The sequence below is a fragment of the Mus musculus genome, chromosome 1, assembly GCF_000001635.26.
Source record: "Mus musculus strain C57BL/6J chromosome 1, GRCm38.p6 C57BL/6J".
In the NCBI taxonomy this organism is placed as follows: Eukaryota; Metazoa; Chordata; class Mammalia; order Rodentia; family Muridae; genus Mus; species Mus musculus.
Genome location: NC_000067.6, coordinates 76,037,199 through 76,059,056, shown reverse-complemented (window position 1 = coordinate 76,059,056; position 21,858 = coordinate 76,037,199). Strand labels below are relative to the sequence as shown.

At 41.9% G+C, this 21,858-nt stretch overlaps 1 long non-coding RNA gene across 2 annotated transcripts in view; it reads right to left on the bottom strand.

The window, feature by feature from the left end:
• Gm32622 overlaps positions 1–21,858 on the bottom strand; it is a 157,611-nt gene that overhangs the window by 35,286 nt on the left and 100,467 nt on the right. For both annotated transcript variants that reach the window (XR_865555.3, XR_865557.2), the window contains one exon: positions 19,891–19,977. This is a non-coding gene — a long non-coding RNA (predicted gene, 32622). The remainder of the gene's footprint in view (positions 1–19,890; positions 19,978–21,858) is intronic.

Sequence of the window (21,858 nt, the reverse complement as noted above, 5' to 3'; positions counted from 1 at the left end):
GTGGAATCTCAGGGTTGTTTTGATTTGCATTTCCCTGATGATTAAGGATGTTGAACATTTTTTCAAGTGCTTCTCTGCCATTCGGTATTCCTCAGGTGAGAATTCTTTGTTCAGTTCTGAGCCCCATTTTTTAATGGGGTTATTTGATTTTCTGAAGTCCACCTTCTTGAGTTCTTTATATATGTTGGATATTAGTCCCCTATCTGATTTAGGATAGGTAAAGATCCTTTCCCAATCTGTTGGTGGTCTTTTTGTCTTATTGATGGTGTCTTTTGCCTTGCAGAAACTTTGGAGTTTCATTAGGTCCCATTTATCGATTCTCGATCTTACAGCACAAGCCATTGCTGTTCTGTTCAGGAATTTTTCCCCTGTGCCCATATCTTCAAGGCTTTTCCCCACTTTCTCCTCTATAAGTTTCAGTGTCTCTGGTTTTATGTGAAGTTCCTTGATCCACTTAGATTTGACCTTAGTACAAGGAGATAAGTATGGATCGATTCGCATTCTTCTACACGATAACAACCAGTTGTGCCAGCACCAATTGTTGAAAATGCTGTCTTTCTTCCACTGGATGGTTTTAGCTCCCTTGTCGAAGATCAAGTGACCATAGGTGTGTGGGTTCATTTCTGGATCTTCAATTCTATTCCATTGGTCTACTTGTCTGTCTCTATACCAGTACCATGCAGTTTTTATCACAATTGCTCTGTAGTAAAGCTTTAGGTCTGGCATGGTGATTCCGCCAGAAGTTCTTTTATCCTTGAGAAGACTTTTTGCTATCCTAGGTTTTTTGTTATTCCAGACAAATTTGCAAATTGCTCCTTCCAATTCGTTGAAGAATTGAGTTGGAATTTTGATGGGGATTGCATTGAATCTGTAGATTGCTTTTGGCAAGATAGCCATTTTTACAATGTTGATCCTGCCAATCCATGAGCATGGGAGATCTTTCCATCTTCTGAGATCTTCTTTAATTTCTTTCTTCAGAGATTTGAAGTTTTTATCATACAGATCTTTCACCTCCTTAGTTAGAGTCACGCCAAGATATTTTATATTATTTGTGACTATTGAGAAGGGTGTTGTTTCCCTAATTTCTTTCTCAGCCTGTTTATTCTTTGTGTAGAGAAAGGCCATTGACTTGTTTGAGTTAATTTTATATCCAGCTACTTCACCGAAGCTGTTTATCAGGTTTAGGAGTTCTCTGGTAGAATTTTTAGGGTCACTTATATATACTATCATATCATCTGCAAAAAGTGATATTTTGACTTCCTCTTTTCCAATTTGTATCCCCTTGATCTCCTTTTGTTGTCGAATTGCTCTGGCTAATACTTCAAGTACTATGTTGAAAAGGTAGGGAGAAAGTGGGCAGCCTTGTCTAGTCCCTGATTTTAGTGGGATTGCTTCCAGCTTCTCTGCATTTACTTTGATGTTGGCTACTGGTTTGCTGTAGATTGCTTTTATCATGTTTAGGTATGGGCCTTGAATTCCTGATCTTTCCAAAACTTTTATCATGAATGGGTGTTGGATCTTGTCAAATGCTTTTTCTGCATCTAACGAGATGATCATGTGGTTTTTGTCTTTGAGTTTGTTTATATAATGGATTACATTGATGGATTTTCGTATATTAAACCATCCCTGCATCCCTGGAATAAAACCTACTTGGTCAGGATGGATGATTGCTTTAATGTGTTCTTGGATTCGGTTAGCGAGAATTTTATTGAGGATTTTTGCATCGATATTCATAAGAGAAATTGGTCTGAAGTTCTCTATCTTTGTTGGATCTTTCTGTGGTTTAGGTATCAGAGTAATAGTGGCTTCATAAAATGAGTTGGGTAGAGTACCTTCTACTTCTATTTTGTGAAATAGTTTGTGCAGAATTGGAATTAGATCTTCTTTGAAGGTCTGATAGAACTCTGCACTAAACCCATCTGGTCCTGGGCTTTTTTTGGTTGGGAGACTATTAATAACTGCTTCTATTTCTTTAGGTGATATGGGACTGTTTAGATGGTCAACTTGATCCTGATTCAACTTTGGTACCTGGTATCTGTCCAGAAATTTGTCCATTTCGTCCAGGTTTTCCAGTTTTGTTGAGTATAGCCTTTTGTAGAAGGATCTGATGGTGTTTTGGATTTCTTCAGGATCTGTTGTTATGTCTCCCTTTTCATTTCTGATTTTGTTAATTAGGATTTTGTCCCTGTGCCCTTTAGTGAGTCTAGCTAAGGGTTTATCTATCTTGTTGATTTTCTCAAAGAACCAACTCCTTGTTTGGTTAATTCTTTGAATAGTTCTTCTTGTTTCCACTTGGTTGATTTCACCCCTGAGTTTGATTATTTCCTGCCGTCTACTCCTCTTGGGTGAATTTGCTTCCTTTTTTTCTAGGGCTTTTAGATGTGTTGTCAAGCTGCTAGTATGTGCTGTCTCCCGTTTCTTCTTGGAGGCACTCAGCGCTATGAGTTTCCCTCTTAGAAATGCTTTCATTGTGTCCCATAGGTTTGGGTACGTTGTGGCTTCATTTTCATTAAACTCTAAAAAGTCTTTAATTTCTTTCTTTATTCCTTCCTTGACCAAGGTATCATTGAGAAGAGTGTTATTCAGTTTCCACGTGAATGTTGGCTTTCCATTATTTATGTTGTTATTGAAGATCAGTCTTAGGCCATGGTGGTCTGATAGGATACATGGGACAATTTCAATATTTTTGTATCTATTGAGACCTGTTTTGTGACCAATTATATGGTCAATTTTGGAGAAGGTCCCGTGAGGTGCTGAGAAGAAGGTATATCCTTTTGTTTTAGGATAAAATGTTCTGTAGATATCTGTCAGGTCCATTTGTTTCATAACTTCTGTTAGTTTCACTGTGTCCCTGTTTAGTTTCTGTTTCCACGATCTGTCCTTTGAAGAAAGTGGTGTGTTGAAGTCTCCCACTATTATTGTGTGAGGTGCAATGTATGCTTTGAGCTTTACTAAAGTGTCTCTAATGAATGTGGCTGCCCTTGCATTTGGTGCGTAGATATTCAGAATTGAGAGTTCCTCTTGGAGGATTTTACCTTTGATGAGTATGAAGTGTCCCTCCTTGTCTTTTTTGATAACTTTGGGTTGGAAGTCGATTTTATCCGATATTAAAATGGCTACTCCAGCTTGTTTCTTCAGTCCATTTGCTTGGAAAATTGTTTTCCAGCCTTTCACTCTGAGGTAGTGTCTGTCTTTTTCCCTGAGATGGGTTTCCTGTAAGCAGCAGAATGTTGGGTCCTGTTTGTGTAGCCAGTCTGTTAGTCTGATAATAATTTTTAAAAAGACACATAAGGTAGTCCTCTAGAGAAACACATGCGCATATGTGCATGCACCTCCCCAGCCACACACACATGAATGCGCACATGAATGCTTACACACAGAAACTCATACCATGTTCTGTGATACAATTCCTCTTCTTGGCTATGTTTGCTCTGCTGTAGTTGCTACCCCAAGAGCTAAGCGATATCTTGGCTGGAAACCCATCTCCTTTGGAAAGAAAGTCTAGTGTGGAGTCTATAGTAGGAAGAAATGTTTACTCCAGCAGAGAAGTCTGCCATTTGTACATCTCCATGGGCCACCAGCAAATGGCAGCTCATTCTTTGATTGTATGTTAAAGTTTTTTTTTTTTTAACTTTCCTGCCAAACAAGCTTTAGAATTTTCATCTGAGTTTTCTTACTTGGTGATTATAGAAGGGTGTTCAGTACCAGAATGGTGGTAAAAGTGATGGTGGATGGATGATAGATAGATGGATGGATGATGTATGGAAATATATTAAATAGATAGATGATGGATAGGTAGATAGATAGATAGATAGATAGGTAGATAGATAGATAGATAGATAGATAGATAGATAGATAGATAGATAGATAGATAGATGATAAAATTTATTGAGCATCTACTATATTCCAATGACCATTTTTAGCATATTATGTGTCTTATTTAATCTCTATAATGTGACACAAAAGCATACTTACAATATTCCCATTTGACATAGCCCAGAGCAGCCTCAGAGACCACACAGCTAGAAAGCAGCAAAACCAGGAAGAAGAGCTGATGAAATGATTCCAGAACTTGTGGTCTCAGCCTCTAATTCTGCCAGCCCAAGTGTACACCATGGCAATGTGCAGTTCTCTGACAATTTTCCTCCATTCCAGGAAAGCGACACTCCATTAGGAAGGGTTTCCACAGAGACTCCACTGGGGCTGGTTTTGCTCGAAGTAGGAGGCATGATTGCTAACTAAAGACAAGTTTAACTAAATCCCAGGGGGTCATAGGCCAGAACTTAAACCTTCTACCCACTGAGATTTGGGACTGACTTACACCCAAAAGGGGAATTCCTGGGAAAGCATTGAGAGACCTTTAGAACTAAAGGAAGAAAGAGCTAAAGACCTCAAGAAGAGGTGCTGGGGTACTCAGGGGACCCAGTGAATGAGACTGAAGACAGTCTTGGGTGGACATTCCAGAGTGATGATGGACTTCTACTACAATCTGTATTGTGTGGCTCACAAACTGAGACAAAATCCTAGTTAGAGCATCTCAGTGGCTTCCCTTGGGATACATACGTACGCTAATGCTTGGGAGTCCTTCAGGGGTTATTCAAATGAATCCCAAAGCTAATTCTGACACAGAATTAATCCCCAGAGGTTCTACACTTTGAGAGAGACCACAGCTTGCCTCACTACTTTGCAGTGCATTTCATAAACCACTGACTGAAAGCTGATGCTGGAAGCTTCCAACTGTCAGCAACAGTCTGTAGGAGAAGCATTACCTGCTATTTCTCAGGACCCTGAGACCCAGAAACTTTAAGTCATTCACAGAAGACACCAAAAATTCACTGAAGTTCTCATCCCATTTAGCCCCAGATATCCTGAGGTCTGGATGCTGTCTTGCCAACCTGCACTTTGTGCCCTGCAGACATTTACAAACCTTGGGTAATTCCAATCCCTTTCTGCTTTAACATGTGGAGTCTTTGTTTCTCTTACTCTCTCCACCCAACATATACAGACATGCCCGCAAACCCACTCATTCATGAGCCCACCCACTGCCAGAGAAGGAGCTAAGCTACATGGTGCAAGGACCCCCTCTATAGGAAAAAAGAAGGCTAAACAGTGGAGCTTTGTCTATGATACCTGCCCGGCGTGCAGATCTGCTCTGTCTTAGAGATGCCAGGCCACAAGTTTCTGCCTTTTCTGCACATGGCTTCTGCAGAGGGCTCTCCCAAGATACACTTGGGGCTGCTTCCCCAGAGCAAGGCTTGTGGAGAGGGGGGCTTATTAGATGCAGCAGGGTGCATGGCTCAGAGAACACTTGAGTGGTTCTCAGTCAGGCATGAACCAGTCTGCAGCTGAGGTGGGCACAGGGCGAGGGGGGGGATGCGGAGGGGGGGTGCAGAATTCTCCCCCTTGCACATCTGGGAGAGCACCTGGATGCACCCGCTAAAATGCAAAGCCAAGGGGAGAATCAGCACTGATTAGGACCCCATCAGAGTTCGCACAGTAACACTCACTTATGCTAATGGGCATCAAGGGTTCATTCATCACAGCCAGTGGAGTGGAGTGGCCCGGGACAAGCCGAAGCCATACAACACACTTCAAATCTGCCTCAAAATAGACAAGGGGAGAGAATTTATTATTGTTTCTCGGTCACAAAAGGAGATGGGGAGAGAGAGGGAGTAAAACTGAAGGTCACTGTCCTCTTTCCAGCTGAGACCTTACTTTTCTCTCGAAGCCAGAAACAGTGGGGCTTCCTATCTGATTGTGTGCTGTTGCTTTCCTTTGGCTCAGGAGAAGGGACAGTCTATACAAATGAAGCACACTGTCCTAGTGCTTGCTGCTCAAAACTTAAACATCGATGGACTCATGCATCAACAGAATCAAGTCCTAACAGGGATCTTAGGAAATATGTTAGTTCAAAAATAGTAATCACAGAGCTGGAGAGATGGCACAGAGGTTAAGAGCACTTGCTGCTCTTGCAGAAGACCTTGGTTCAGTTCCCAGAACCCATCTCAGGTGGCTCATAACCTCCTCTAAATCCAGCTCAAGGGTTCCTATGCCCTCTTCTGGCCTTTGTGGGCATCTGTATATACATAGGAGATATATATACATACATACACACACACACACACATATATACACACACACATACATAGGACATATATATATATATATAAAATATATATATACATACATAAGACATATATATGTGTGTTTATATATATATATGTGTGTGTGTGTGTGTGTGTGTATATATATGTCCTATGTGTATATACATATATATATATATATACATATGTATATATGTATGCATATCATATGAGTACTTGATGCCCAAGGAGAACAGAAAGAGTCTCCTCAATTGGACTTACACACAATTGTGAGCCACCATGTGGGTGCTCAGAATCAAACCTGGGCCTCTGGAAGCAGCCAGTGCTCTTAACCACTAAGCCATCTCTCCAGCCTCAATGTATAAGATGTTTATATGCATCTAACACAAGTATACATCAAGACCTGAGTTATATAATGTTTAAATATATCACATGTATATAAAATATTTGACCCTTATGCCATCCCTAGAAGTATAGAGATGAAACAGGTTCACAGTGTGAATGACTTATTATTCCATGACATAAAGTTCAAAATGAGAAGCAAACCACTTGTTTGTGGATTTCTTGTAGGTTTTTTCCTTCTGATTTTGAAACTAATATTTGTTATATAATACTTAATTTCCTATGAATTCGATCAAGAATCATCCTGTGTCTCCTCTCAAAGACTCACACAGATAGGACTGTATTGGTGTCCTGAAGTGTCACTGAGGACACCTACGTATCTACAGTAAATCAGTACAAAAACAAAACCCATAGTGGCAAAGATCCCTTGGGAACAGCAAATTCAAGGTTGGCAGCTCTGGAAACACAACTAAATATCTAACCAGCAAATCAAGTTTGCCTCTGGGAAGGCATTGGGTTTGGAGAGTAGTTAGGCACATGTGAGCACGTAGAGACTGGAGCCCAGCCTTGTACCAGGTCTGGTCTCAGGCAGCGGCTTAAATATAGGGTCAGAGGAGGAATGGGTGACAATTAGACATACCTGGGGCTTCTTGGGTTTTCCCTGCACCAACACTCTTCCTTCTAGGGAAGTCTCTTGCCTGCAGACTACTTAAAAATGGGTCTGAGGGTAAACACTGCCATTCCACAGTAACGTCTACCTTTTAAAGCTGAAGGTCTCATTTGCTCTCACACCACAGCAGCCTGGCCTAGTCGGCCATCACTGGAAAGAGAGGCCCATTGGACTTGCAAACTTTATATGCCCCAGTACAGGGGAACACCAGGGCCAAAAAGTGGGAGTGGATGGGTAGGGGGTGGGGGGGGGGAGAGTATGGGGGACTTTTGGGATAGCATTGGAAATGTAAATGAGGAAAATACCTAATTTAAATATACATATACATATACATATACATATACATATACATATACATATACATATACATATACATATACATATACATATACATATACATATACATATATATATCCTTTGGTTATTTTATAAAAGTCATGTGTTATCTCACCACCTCTTGTCCTAGACAGTGTTCTATTGCTCTGAAGAGACACCACAACCACAGCAACTCTTATAAAGGAAAGCATGTAACTGGAGCTTGCCTACAGTTTCCGAGGCTGATCTATTGTCATCATGGTGAGGAGCATGAAGTGATGGCAGGCAGGTAGACATGGTGATGGAGAAGTAACCGAGAGTTCTACATCTGGATCTACAGGCAGCAGAAAGGAAAGAGACATTAGGGCTGACTCGCTTGGGCTTTTGGAAACCTCAGAGCCCACCCCAAGTGACACACTTCTTCCAACAAAACCACACCTCCTTATCCTTTTAAGTAGTACTATTCCCTGGTGACTGTGCCTTCAAATACATGAACCTATGGGTCCCACTCTCATCCAAACCACCACACCTCTAAACAAGACTTCTGTGCATTTCATTTTCTCCAGCCTCCTGGGCCACCTGTAGCCCTTGAACTGTGGAGTCACTACTTACATGGAGGTTGTGCCTGGCTCATTCACATCCCTTGAGCTACCTTCTACCACATGGGGACCCCTGGAAACAAAGCTACATGAAGGAGCTGGAAATATTGCCTGGGTTATAAACTGACCCACTGAGTGTACTCAGAGTCCCCTAAAACCACAAGGGACAAAGCTCACTCTTTCTGTCCAAATTTCAGATTGTGTACAGAGAGGTAGCCAATGTTCTCATGGCTCAGAGAACCCTACTCCATGAAAAAGACTTTTTCCCCTTTTAGCCTATCCTGAGTTACTGACCCCAAGGTCCCCAGGCATCCTTGGCCAGGTGATGGTAGGCCTGAGATTGGTCTCAGAGAGGCCTTGGATATTGCTGGAGGCCATCTGAAGAATGCAGCACTTTCAATGCTGAAAGAATGAGAAATCTAATAAAATGATAAAAGATGGAATATTGAAGCCCAAGGATCTCTTTGTCCTGATCTGTTTACAGATCAATTAAACACACACTTTGAAGCCATAAGCAAACAGAACCAAGCCACCAGGAGAAAAAAAAGTCACACAATTGCAAAATCCAGGCCCTCTATACACAGACCAAGCCAAGAGTCTTCCTTCACATGTGTTGGATCCAAACACAAAGCAAACATTGAATCAAATGCAATGTGTCCCCTGCTCCCTCTTGCCCCTCCGTTCTGCAGCTTTTGATAGCATCTTTGACTGGCACCATCACTGTAGAAGGAATAGGCTTTGGAATATGATACTCTGGTCAGCTACCCTTGGGATGGATGGAAAGTCAGCCACCAAAGTCCTCCAGTCCTGGGTCATATCAGAGCCGTAAGGTCCCTCAGGAGATGAGAGATAAGCCAGGATCCGGCATGCTGACCACAGTACAGGTCACCACTCCAGAGTCCACTGTTTCAAAAACAGTCAGACCCCTTTCCCTGGGCCCCAAACCCACATTCTTACAACTTAAAACTTCCAATGACTTTAATGCAAGTTCCATGCATGTGAGGCCTGCAGGATAAGACCCTCTGGGAGTGTAAGGTGACAACATAATAGAGAAAAATCACTTTTGCAGGCAACAGTGACAGCTGGGCAGGCATTAGAAAAGAGAGAAACGGCCTCAACTTAGACAAATTACTGAACTAAATGAGCACATGAAAAGCCCTTTTTACAGCTGCCACTGAGAAGCCCAGAAAATATAAAACATGTGAAAAAAGTAAATAAAAGGAGTTTGAACCTTTTTTCCCATTAAAGGTGTGGTAAATGGTTAAAAGGCTCTAGAAAGATTTGCCGTGTTCTGAGTCATGGACCCAAATGGAAAAATATGGCTATTTGGGTTTTACATGTCAATTTTGATACAACCAATAAAACATAAACAATGAAAGCACTTCAAAAATCCTGGAAAATTCCAGAGCATGCATCAGAGGCTCCGTGATTATACACCGATCCTCTCCTTTCTGTGACTTCTGACATCTCATTACCCCGCATTAGACTTTTACGGACTCATTTTCCAGCATATATAAAAACGACTTAATGCATCCTCGAAACCATCTCAATTTCCTAATTGATGAGGGCTATCAGCCACTTAAAAAATAAAACAGACATTTCCTTAATAAAAATAAAGACCTTGCGGGGGGGGGGGGAGGATGGAATAAATCCCGTGTTGGCAAAGAGAGTATTAAATATAAGAGGAAGCATGATCGTGGAGGGTGGGGCCCCCAAGCGGGTGTTAGGAGATTGGGTTTCTGGTATGGATTCTGCAGCTAATTTGCTGTGTGATTTGGGGCACAGTTAACCCTCACTAGGCCTGACTTGCGAGGTCTTGAAGAGGCACCGTTAAAGCCCACAATGGACAAACAACCTGAGATTTCAAAAGCCGTCCAAGGCAGGTCCATTTCAGAGCTCAGGACCCACACATTTTCTATTTTAGATGCAGAAACCTTTCTTAAATTTCTGTTTCTTTTTTTATTTGTTGTTTTATATTGCTTTATTTTGTCTTCTAAAACCCATTGTAGAATAAAGAGAAACTCAGAAGGCCAAGTAATACCGTGATTTTTCTCCCCTTTGGGTCAAATTTATATAGTAATTCCCAAGACTATCTCAGATGAAAGCCAAAGTAGTTGCAGAAAAGTTTCTATGGAGATGATGTGGGGAATTCTCTAGTTGGCCATTGGGTCAAATTCCAAATACCCCAGTGTTCTTACTCAGCTCCTAAAAGCTTGGTCCAAGCCAGGTGAAAATTGTACAGAGTGACCTACACACTTCAGAAAAAGGGGAAAGAGGAAAAGTTATTAACATATTCACATTAAAACAGATGTGTACGAGGAAAGCATGGCTCTACAGTGGCAGTGTTTTTAGAGTTCTTGGAAGCATCCTGCTGCATGCTTTTGGAGAGAGGAAGAAGGAAGGAGAGGAGGGGAAGGTTGGATCCGGTATAAACACTTTCAGACCACTGATGCTCTCTGTCACAGGTCCTATCCCAGGGATCTTCAGCTTTTACAGCACATTAAAAGTATGTGAGAAGCTTAAAACAAAAGCAAATAAATAAACAAACAAAAAAACATCTGGGGCGAGACAGAAAGGTAGTGGTGAAGACACTTGCCTCAGAGCCCATTTAAAGATAGAACCAGTACCACAAGTTATGCTTTCCCTTCTATACTTATTTTATGTAGGCACTCCTACCCCACATAACAATAACAATATTTTAAAATTTGTGGTCTAGGGCTCACCTTCTGAGATTTCAGTTCAGTTGTACTGAGGTGTCGCTTAAACACTAAATGCCAGGGTCCCTAAAATCTCCCAAGATGGTTCAACTGAGCAACCAACTTTGAGTCGCTGGGCCAGTCATACAAACCACAGAATCCTCCAACTTCTCCTGGCATCCACTAGAGGAGTTATCAAAATATAGTTTTTGAGTCTTGCCCTCAGAGGCTCTGAGTGTGGCTTCCACAGGATAAGACCGCCCCCAAGTGCATTCTCACCCCACTCCATAGTGATACTCGCTTGGGCTGACAGTCCAGAGCCCACACTTTGGAAATGAGTATTCTAACCTGCCACTTTGGTTCACTGACGTTAGGTACTCTCAGACAATCCATCTTCCCTACCCTTTATCTTTCTCCAATCCACTCTGCTGAGGCCACAGCAGGCCTGTCACCATGTACAACTGATCAGAACCCAGAGGTCAAGTACACCTAGGGAGCAACAAAAAATTACCTGGCTTGGCTTCTATTAGCCATTTTTTCCACTCTTATACAAGTCAAAGGGAAAAATCTTTATCCTTCTGAGGGCATCATGTTCCATGAACATTGTACACTACTTTTAGCAAAACAGGAGATAGTGTGGAAAGAAAACCTGGAGCCAAAAGCATGGCCCTTGGGCAGAGAGTAGAGAGGCCTTGGATGGTTGGAGGAATTGGATCTCTTAAATGTAGACCTTTCAGCTTGGACATAATGGCTCATGTCTGTAATTCCAACACTTGGGAGGCAGAGGCAGAAAGATTACCATAAAGTCCAGACAGACATAGTAAGATTTGGGACAGCCTGAGCTGTAGAATGAGACCCTGTCGCAAAAAGGCAAAGGAAAGCAAGAGATAAGGAAAGAAGAGTGAACAGGGAACTTAGGGGAGAGGAGAAGAGGGACAATAATTCATTCTATTCCCAGGCAACACATGCTGGAGTGTCAAGTGGCCTTCCAAAGTATCTCAAACCTCACTGTCAGAGAACCAGTAGTAAGCATTGTCACTGGGAAAGACCCTGTCAGGACATCTACATGAAATTGGCACCAAAAAGGCACAAGAAGAGCAATAGAATGGTTCAGGATCTAAGAGTGTCTAATACTGTCCCTCTTAGCTCAGTGGAAACAGTGTGATGCTTCTCCAAAGTGTGTGTGTGTGTGTGTGTGTGTGTGTGTGTGTGTGTGTGTGTGTGTGTGTGTGTGTGTATTATCAAGAACTGGGGAGATGGATATTAATCAGTGAAGTGCCTACCACACAAGCATTAGCTGGAAACTCCTGTAGAACTGTGAGTACAACAGTGTATGCCTGTGACTCCGACACTAGAAAACAAACTCCAGATTCAGAGAGAGACCTTCTTCCGAAGAAATAAGATGGAGTGTGTGACTAAGGAAGACACCAATGCCAACCTCTGGCTTCTGCACACATGTGTGCATGAACGAGCACGCGTGTATACACACACACACACACACACACACACACACACACACATCAGTGATAGCAATCAATCTATCAGCAAGTAGGTCTTGGATCTATTTATTAACAGGCAAGGAAGGATTCCACTCCAAACTCTGGACATCAGGTTGCCCTGTTTGGCTTCTGGGTATAGATGTGGTATATATGTCACCAAGGCTATTCAATCAACAAGGCAAAGCCCCAAGAACCATTCAGCTTTATTATCCACTTCTGAGGAGTTGAAACATAAACTTTATACCTAATTAGGCTGTTGAGCTCATGCCCAGAAGGTGAATTTCAGTAGAGGAGCTCTGCTGATTATGACTTTGTTAGCATCAATAGAAAAACCAAATCTCCATTCTACCTTGGGAGAAAGAGTCACCCATGGTAGGTGGGAGAGTCCAGCTTCTTTCACTGCTGGAAATCTTAGCTCAATCCTCCTTCCTCTTGATTTCTTTGTACCTACAGCATCAGACTCACCCTAGCAGAACTCTGATTGACCCAAAGACACAACCACTGAGAAGATATCTCAAGGCATGTCTGATGCTTAACAGAGCCCGAGAGCTGGGGCAAACTTTGTTGCTCATGTCTTTCTGGCACTCCAGCATGCTAACTTCTATTCGTTTGTTCCAGAGCTATCCCTGTCATTCTCAATCTCTCTTCCTGCCTGCACTCTCTCCTACATCAACCTAGATACAATGGGCCAATTAGTGCTCTAAAGCACCTTTGGACTGTGTCGATCCTGTGTGAGTAGCTTTAGGATTATGTTATTTCCAGGTTCAAATAACACTTGGCATTCCCTATGGTACTGAGAGTAATAAAAATGCTTTAGTCTGGCATTTGAGACTCTGGCTTGACTTTGCAGACTTATTTCCCTTAGTACCCCCAACACAGATCCTATGACACAGCCTCTAAACACATCCACACTCACAGACACACAGATACACACATACACATACTTAAAAACACACATACACACACAAACACATACCAAACATATACACACATATATACACAAACACACACATACATACACATATAAAAACACATACACAGACAAACACATACACACATACACACATACACATATATATATACACAAACACACACATATACACAAATATATACAAACACACACATACAAAAACACACACCTATACATACACATATACAAACACATGTACTCATAATACACACACAAATACTCACAAACACTTAGTGATCTAAAGATTTACCAATACTTTTCAACCCAAAGCCCCCACCTCAGGTCTTGTCCCTTCAGATGCACATGTGGATCTCCATGTCAGAAGGAAGGGGCACCCTCATTCCCAGGCCTGGTCCCAGCACCATGGCCATAAACACACCCATCTATACAATTGCAGGCTGCCCGCCTTCACTGTGCATCTAGAAAAAAAAAGGAGGAAGATGCAGTTTCTGACGCCAAGAAGCTCAGCATCCAACTGGAGAAGCACATTAACAAATGTTCACAGAACACTACAATAATCTCACAGAAGAAACAAAGGACTCCCTGCCATGGGAAGGGATTGGGGGAATCTACAACACCTCCAGTAAATGCTGAAAAAGGAGAGACAATCTTCAGGCAGACAAGGAGAGGAGGGAAGACCTCAGAGAAGTGAAAAGAGCAAGGGGACAGACAGGGATGTTTAGAAGTTGAGAGAGAAGCCTCACATACTTCAGACCCTGCGCTGAGACTCTGGACTCATTCTGGTCCCAGGAACCATTGTTGAGTGACAGGAGAGAGCCACAGTCAATCCCACTAGCAAACAGCAATCTCGTGTAGATAGTCATACCGTGGAGAGTACAGTGGGTATCAGGGTAGCTTGCTTAAGTGGGACAAGATCTGACAATGAACCAGATTAACTTCTGGGGGAACGGAGATGGTAATGGAGATACTGTGAGGTTTGGCAAGGTTTTATAGTACCAAGGGGCAACTTGGGCAGCATATCAGGTAAACTGTGGCCTCGCAAATGGTTTCTGTTAAAAGTTACAGATTTGAATCCATGAGAAAGTACGGAGTCTTCTAAACAACCCTCCCATAAATGAACATCTAGGCACATGCTGCCCTGAAGCAGGACACTGCTTACTTTTATCAGGTTACTGCCTCTGTGCCAGCAAAACATAAACATATTCCACCCAGTGCACTCTTGGTTTGGGGAACCGTGATTAGCACATCCTAATGTTGTGAAACTCAGCTGGATTTCTAATTTTGTTTTTTAGCAAATATCATCTTATTAATTTGTACATTTCTTATTGCCCCAGTAAAAGACTAAATAAAATAAAATCCTTCTGAATAGCCTTTGGCAGATTGAAAGTCTGATCAGTGACCAAGAAAAGGCAAGATAGTAAAAGGCAGGTGGTGTCATGTTGGGAACACAGAGAAGGCGGTCCAGTGCTTCTCCCATGGCCAGGAAGCTTCTGGAAGGATTGAGGGGGACATGAGAGATGCATCCCCTCACATGCAGTGCAAAGGAGGGAAGCTGGGAATACAAGTTGCAGAGGGGTCAGGACAGAGTTGAGCAGTGTACTCCTGGTGCTTAGTGCTGCGCCTGACACATCGGCGTCATCAGTGTCTGTTTGGGAGGAAAGGAAAAGGAGTCACTGCTGTTGAGAAAGAACACTTAAAGACTCAGTGGCTATGTTCCGTGGCTTGTGCCCTCTGCCCATTCATACCCCCACCTTTGGTCTGGAAAAAGAACAAGGACAATAAGGGCAGAAAATGCTTGCAGTCCATCAGAATGTCCTTAGTACCTCCTGCTGAAGGCATTCATTCACCAATCGTTCAGGTCATTCTTTTGCTTCTAAATGCATATCTTTTGTTTTTTTGTTTAATTAATTAATGCTGTACTTCAGTACCCTCTGTCTGGAACATCATTCTCCCCTCAGACACAGCTCAGATGTGACCTGCCTCTAAGGACCTGGCCAAACCAACCTCCATATCTATAAGACCTCAAGAAACCAGCAGCTCTTTAACTTTTATTCGGCATAGAACCTTGATCATTCTCCCACATTTCCTTGTTGACAATTGCATTGCTTAACAACAGGGGTCTACCCTGAGAACTGCATCCATCTCTAGGCTATTTCACCAGTATGCAAACATTGTAGAGTACTTATAAAAGCCTAGACAGTGCAGGTCAGTCACTCCATGTGGCCTCTTGATGACCATCAAAAGAAACTGTAAACACAAGATGGATGAGCTGTTGCCAGGAAAATACAACACTCTGCCTTACAGCAGACTTTAGTTATATAAGTACAAAGTGTCCATGCTGTAACAGTGATTGAAACTGTAGAACAGGAAAACAAAAGCCAATAACAGAACTATTCATCACCAAGTATTGTGTACTGAAACTAATTACATTGCTATGCTTTTCCATGACTGGAAGAACAGTAGGTTTGCTTATGTAAGCATCACCACATGCACGAATAATACTGACATGCTATGACATTGTAATAGCCACAGCACCACTAGCCAGTGGGAACTTTTCAGCTCTTTGTCACTTCTGTGGGACTACTGGTATATATGCAGGTCACTCATTATTGGCCAAAACACTATCATATGTCACATAACTATGCGTTTATTCATTTACTATCTATCTAGTTTAAGTAGAATGTGGTTTCTATGAGAACAGAGATCTTATTTTGGGGTAAGTCACCACTGCCTGTTCTAGCTCAGAACAGTTTCTAACACATACTATGTTACCAACAACTATTTTGCTAAATGAATATCAAATGAGAGAGACGAAGGCATGTACCATAAAGACTGAACTATAATTGCTCGTTGAGTACAAAAATGCAAGTAACAGAATAAGATTTATAACACAATTCCATTAAAGTAGATTAGAAGCATAGACTGGCAAGGCATTGAAACATTTTTTTTTCAAGGCATTAAGATTATTAGCTGTGCAGAGGGTGGGAAGGGCTGAAGTGGTGGAACAATAGAAGCCATACTTAGAACGACGCAAGTGAGCGATAAGCCACCATAGCCATGATCTGAGCCAGAAGAGGAGAAATCAGAAGTACTTAGAAAAAGACCCACACTGAGTTATTAACTTACATATGGATTATACATATAAACTATGAGATCAAATTAACTGTTTGGTAAGCAGTTTATTCCCTAACATTGATTCTTTCGGCTCCTTTCCATAACAAAATTCCAAATAAAGATCCCCTGTAGGGACTAAAAAGGGGAGAAACACAAGGCTTGGCCAAGTGGCCACTGAGACCAGGATTCTTCTGCCCAGACCAAGCAAGCCAAGGAAACTGCACCTACTCCTTATGCAGCAGATAGTCCTGCGTGGGACCCATGACACCTACACAACCATACATGGAGCACTAATGTCCATTGGAACCTTACTTGGAAATGCATTGTCTCACTAATCAACCTGTTTCAACCAGGTTGCTTCCATGGTTCTCATACATTAAGACGCAATTTAAAAGCAGGAATTATAGAGGTGCACAGGGCTTCCTGAGACACGTGTGACAATAGCTGAGTACAGCTGAAAATGAAATAAGACACACACAGAGACATGGCGACCCATGCACCATGGCTGGCTGTGTGTTTATGTATGGATCACCTTAGACTCAAAGAACATCAGAGAGTGATGACACTCTTAGCAACTTGGTAAATAGACATCCTCACTTCTGCACCCTCCAGGTGAACATGTGTCTACAGTGAGGGCATGGCATGGAGTGCCAGGACGGGGATGTTGGTCTCCTGACTCCTCCTCCAGTGTATTCTTCTGAGGAAGGATGAGGTCTCTGTTTATGCACAGTGCCACTGCTGATTGTATATGGAGAATATGAGGCCATACTTGACACAGCTGGCAAAGAATGCTCAACCACACGCTATTCGATTTAAATATAGTAATCCTCCTCATCTGAAGTGGATCTGCTCCTTCATTTTCAACCATTTGCAAAATTCAGAGCATTCAATATGTGTACCGGCTCCATATACTGGCTTATGTACAATCAGAACATAATTCCACCTTCTTTCATTCCAAAACTGGCAACTGATTACATTTCTTGTATTGTTGGTGGGTTTTTCCCCCACAATTTTTTTTTATTATAGACAGTGCAATCAGAATTGCACGTTCCGGGAGCCAGTGCCCCATGCTTTCAGCTACGTTTATTACTTCTAATGCAAACCGGAAAGGAGGGTAAAAGGAAACTCACTCCTTAAGATAACTCGTTGGTGACCCCTGGTAACTGACAGCCAAGCACAACTTCAAGGGACTGGGGACTTGAAGCTAGAATTTCAGGCAAACATCTTCCTGCATTTCTAATGAAAAACGGATCTTTCCCCCTCTGCTTTTGAAGTGCTCTTTGGGAATTGTTTGAGTGTTCTTTGCAATCTTTTATACCCAGCCTAAGGACTCTGACAAACTCTCTCTTTCCCTTCAAAGGCTTGTTAACTATGTGATGAATACACCTGTCACTTCCAATTCTAACCTTCCCTTCTGTTGTGATGGCTGTAGACTCTGGTATCTATGGCAACTTTTCAGGGGCTCAACATCGATTAAAAGGTGATTGGCTTATCAGGGTTGCTCGGTTGATTGATGGAAATGATCAGTTGCTCAAAATAGTCACGACAGATGAAGTCTCTTGATTAGCTGGCATTTGCCAGATTCAGAAACTTTAGATTTCATTACCTTCATTTTCATTATTTTCATGCAAAAGGAAGAAAAATAACTAGAATTTGATTCCACCAAAGTAGTTACAAGTTAATTTAAACTATCTCTATGAAGGGAGGGGGGACTGTGATTCAATTTGCTTATCTTATTTAGAAGTCAAATAGCACCTTCTGCCTAGTCTAAAAAATCAACTCCTTGATTTTCTAATATTCCAAGATCTGAGATTAAGCTATATATTTTTTAAAATCAAGTTCAGTACTAAGAAACATTTTAGGGGTAGAGCATTTTCAAATTAACTGGAAGGCTTTCATTCCAATGACTTCCTCAAGAATGTAAGCCCAGAAAAGGCAATATTATAGGGGAAATTTTAATGACTTATTGAATAGAATCTGTGAAATCAATGTCTTTGAACATGTAATGACGGGCCACTGACAGTTGGGATTATACAGAGATTTTTAAGTATCGAGTGTTTATTTTAGTGTGGTACTGTGGTTGACAATCTTTCTTTAATGTACGCATATGTGTGTGCATGCATGTGTGTGTGGACATATGCTTGAGTGTGTGAGGTAGATACACCTGTCAAGCCTGAGACTAATATCAGTCAGTCTTCCTGGATTGCTTTCCACCTGATATATTGAGTCAGGGTCTCTTGCTGAACCCCAAGCTTACTGCTTCAGCTCCTCTGACTGGCTGGCTGGCTTGCTTGGGTAATCCCTTGTCTCTTTTGCCAGCCTGCCAAGATTAAAGAATTGCTATGCTACCACACCCACCTGGCTTTTCATGTGGGTTCTAGGGATCCCAACTCTGGCACTCCTCATGTACAGTGAGTACTTTACCCAGAGTCATCTCCCTAGCCTCCGGTTCTCAAAAGGCAGCAGGCAGAACATTTTGGCACACGTCTTCCATTCCTATAGAGGCAGATAGATCTCTATGAGTTTGAGACCAGTCAAGTTTTTACATATGAGTTCCAGGACAGTCAAGGCTCCATAGTAAGAATGATCTCAAAGGTGGGAGATGCAATCTAATGTGGTTTTCTTTGTATCATATGCATTTAATTCTATATTTAAGTATGGGGGAACTGAGTCCAGGACTTTGCACGTGTTGAGCATATGACTAACCACTGAGCTACATTTCCTAACACTTACCTTTTATTTATTTAAAACAAACAAACAAACAAAGATACCACACATTTTAGGAGCAGATGTGCGCCAGTGTCATACTTCTGATGTGTAGAGTTTGATATCAGTGTCTGTAGAGCAACAGAGCAATGCTCGTCCCAGGATCCCAGGGAAATGCTTCACTGATTCACCATCCTCCCCGTGCCAGCCAGTGCTCCTAAGTGCAACAGTGCCACTGCAGGCATCCCTTGTCATCACACGATATTCTCCACACCTCTGTCCTCATATGACCATCTTCTTAGAAGAACTCCAGTCTTACCAGATTAGGGGTCTAGCCTACTTCAATATGACCTCAGCTTAACTAACAGAAATGACCCTGCTTCTTAATAAAGTCAAGTGAATTTTGAGAGGACATAATTGGTCCACAATAATTACCACATTAATTCTGTGACTTCCCAGACAATAGTCCTCCGGATGAAGCTAAAATCGTTTTGTTTTTCAACTGAAGCTGCTTTTAAAGCTCTGCTAAGGACAGGATGTGAATGTGCCAACATTTATCAACATTGTAGAGAGAATGACTTTAACTGGAGGAGGGGCATTATTAGAAAGCTGAGCATGTGACTCCCTCCACCATTTCCACACCCCTTTACCATGTGGCTTAGCAATAGTTCCAGAGAAGATGTGAAGCTTGGTTTTTCACCCTTCATTCTGGTTGACCTTGGGGTTTGCTTTGGCCAAATTAGCAAGTCTGCAGTCAGCAGCCTCTTAAAAAGTGCCTGCTCATTAGGGCCTGCCCTTTTGTCTAGGCTGTCCTGCTGAGAGACTCAAGAGACCACATGATGCAGACCAGAGGCCAACAGCCAGTGGTCAGCCCCCTAAGCTGACCAGCTGCCAACGGTAGACATGTGACTTACATTCCTGACCAGGCCACTTGAAGCCTGATGTCCGGATCAGGAGAGCCACTCAGTGGATTCCAGCTCAAAGTGCCAGCATGCAGAAACCTAGATAAAACACAAAACAGGCTTCAGTTTAATTTAGCTCCTTACAGTGGGGATTGGTGGTACTCTGGAATCAGAGGCAAGATTGTGGGTTTGAGCCCAGCCTGGGTTACCTGACAAGACCTTATTTCAAGGAAATAAATAAATGACTGTCTAAACTTTTTTCTTCAGTTTCTGCTTTATTTTGCTTAATGGTTATAATAGTTTTTGCAAGTATTCTTGCTTTTTTTTTTTATAAAGCTGACGCATAAATGGTCTGAACACCAAACATTGAGTTCATTTGGAAGTACCAAAGAGGCTGGAGGAGGAAGTATCTAGCAGAAGTTAGGAAACTTGCCTCCCATCCTCTCAGTAGTCTGTAGAGTTGACCAAGATGAGCCTCCAAGGCCAAGAAATAGGAGGCAGCAGATGAGCCAGAATCTCAGCAGTGCCCCTCACTTTCTGCAGAGTGGTGTTTGTTTGTTTGTTGGTTGGTTTTGTTTTGTCTTTGTTTTTGTTTTTTGTTTTTTGGTGAATTTCAATTTTGACAAGGTCAAAAAGTAGATCTCTGAAAATAGTACCCCCACTTGGTGTCCAAATCGTGGGTCTTTGTGATCTTATGTGACCATTCTTCCAAGAACTCGCCCTACCTAAATTTCCTTCATTAGAAACCAAGCTCTGGGGACTGGAGAGATGGCTCAGCAGTTAACAGGATTTTCTGCTCTTTCAGACGACTAGGATTCATGTCCTAGAACCCACAAGTACCTGTAACTCAGGCTCCGAGGACTCAGACACCCTCTTCCAGTCTCCCTAGGCACCTGCACGCATACACAGGCACAGACACACCACATATACACATACACATAACTAAAAATATTTTTTATGAGAAGAGATAAAGATTCTGAATTAAGATCCCTGGAGAGCCCAGGTGTATTCTTCTCCCGAACCCTAGTGACTTTTCCATGTAGAGTCATATTGCTAAAGCATAGAACTGATCACGTTAACCCCTACTTAAACATGCCAGAGTTCCCTATGGCCCCTGGTAACACCAAGTTTCTTTTATGGGGCTAACGTGGCTATATTAGTATGTTTCTGCAACCATGACAAAACACCACAGGCTGGGTAGCTTAAGCACCAGAAGTTTCCTTTTCAGAATCCTGGAAGCCGAAGGGCTAAGAGGAAGGGCCCGACTCACCTCAAAACTCTAAGACAGCAAAGATTGCATCCCTTTTCATTCATCAGTTTATCAGTTTAGCACATCTTAGGCTCTGACCACAGTTTGCAAAAGGAGTTAAAGCTATAGTAACAAACCTGAGAGTGATTGGAATTATCTAGGTCAAATGGGACTGGGAGATAGATCCACGATTCCCGTTCATTTGTCCGCTCTTTATATAAAGAACTTGTTCTTTATCAGATCCAGAAAACACAGGCACAAGTGTCACACCAAACCCTCTGCAGGCTTATTGATCTTATTGAACCGCATGTCCTATGGCTCCTCTATATTCAGCCTTCAATCTACTTTGACTTACATTTAAACAGCCATTGAGATATGTTTTTAAGGCTATGCAATACTTAAATAGTGTGGTTGTTGACATTCACCACACGTATGTTCATTTGAAACCTCAATGTTGAAAATAAAAATCATTCTATGCCATTAACTGTTTAAAAGGCAATTATCGGACTTTCCAAGAGTTGTCCTGATTATAGTCCCAGGAAAATGTCTTTCAGTAAGTTCTTTATGGCATTACAGTAACTCAAGAGAGTAAATAGAGCATAGGTAAGAATCCTAAAATATGGAAATAGTTGAAAGATACATACTAATTCTTTCAAAATCACTCTCCAGAACCAATGGGACTAATTAGCACATGAATCACACATTCTCTCAAAACATAAAATTCATGTAAG